We start from the raw sequence: 1,448 nt of genomic DNA, 5'->3' as shown, positions 1-1,448 counted from the left end.
CCTGAGATGCATTTCAGACATGGCTATTATTAACCCCACTCAGACTTCTCTCACCTAAAGTGGGGAGCAAATGATGACCAGGTATCTGGGATAGACATCATTTCCTCCCTGAAAACCAGGAATTCTGGTTGATCAGCTGATTATGAGGTGGGAGTAATTTTCCTGATGATCTACTCAACTTGTAGGATAAATTATTCTAAGGATGTGTACTTTATCTGATCTCCACAATCTAAATGGGTTGGATTAGGTAGATGCCAAAATGATACATTTTGGCATCCTCTTAAACTAACTTTCCATTCTGGGAACATTTGATTATGAGCAGCACCTGCTTTCTTCATGACACTGTAAGTAAATCTTGTTTTCAAATTTAGTTCTTTGATTAGGGGTCTTGTGATTCAGGAGAAAGGAAGATCTTTCCTTCTGCTTTATTTCAGGAACTCTCAGACTAAAGCCTAGATTATATGCTGATTTCAAGAGCTTTAACGAGAAAGCTGCTAATTACGTGCATATGACATGAAGTGTGTCTGTTTGCCATGTGCTCTGTAATGAAAATGAGTAGAATGAAGGATTTTCATTTTTGGTGGGAGCTAAGAAAGGAAAATTCCGTTAGTACAGATTCTCCAATAATATTGTATTATTCATCATGTGATAGCTCACAGATTTTTTTCAAAGTGAGTTCTAGAAACTGTTGTCACTGTGATGTTAGGCAGAACTCAAAGTGCTTCATTGTACAGCTGAGCCAAAGTTTAACACGCCATCCTGCTCCAAGCTTAACAGTCAGGATAAATGATGAGGCATCCAGATTCCAAAGCACTTTTGGCATCATGACTTTCCGAGACAAAGATCACTCTGACAAATCCAGGGCACACGCCCGTGCCAGACAGGAGTTTGAGTTCCTCACCTCCTCCTTCCCCATTCTAGTCTTTTTTTTTTTTTAATGTTTTATTTATTTCTGAGAGAGAGACAGCTTGAACAGGGTAGGGTCAGAGAGGGGGAGATCCAGAATCTGAAATAGGCTCCAGGCTCTGAGCTGGCAGCACAGAGCGTGACGCGGGGCTCGAACCCATGAACCGTGAGATCATGACCTGAGCCGAGGCTGGACGCTTAACCGACTGAGCCACCCAGGTGCCCCCACCATTCTAGTTTTGATAAGACTGCCTATAGCATATCAACGATGTGATTATGGAGAGAGAAACAAATAGGCATCGAGGTTTGGCCCCTATATTTATAAAAGCAAACAGAGATTCACTGTAAAGACTGGGAATTCCAGCTTCATTTACAGTGGATAGAGAAGGCAAATCCACTCAAGTACAGAACTGGAGGCTGCCTTGTACTTTTACCTTCTATTGAGAAGACACGGGTACCAAACCAAAAAGTGTTCAACTGAGTCAGTAGAAGAAAGTAGAAAGAATTACATGAAGATTTAAAAACAAATCTCCAGGCTTCTT

General features: G+C 41.3%; 1 protein-coding gene across 1 annotated transcript in view; it reads left to right on the top strand.

Annotated features, from left to right (window-relative positions):
* Nucleotides 1–1,448, top strand: part of NHS (NHS actin remodeling regulator) — an 86,925-nt gene that overhangs the window by 71,564 nt on the left and 13,913 nt on the right.

The sequence above is a fragment of the Crocuta crocuta genome, unplaced genomic scaffold (assembly GCF_008692635.1).
Source record: "Crocuta crocuta isolate KB4526 unplaced genomic scaffold, BGI_CrCroc_1.0 scaffold657, whole genome shotgun sequence".
Classification (NCBI taxonomy): Eukaryota; Metazoa; Chordata; class Mammalia; order Carnivora; family Hyaenidae; genus Crocuta; species Crocuta crocuta.
The sequence above is the reverse complement of the archived record's forward strand: the minus strand, read 5'-3'. Positions and strand labels throughout refer to the sequence as shown.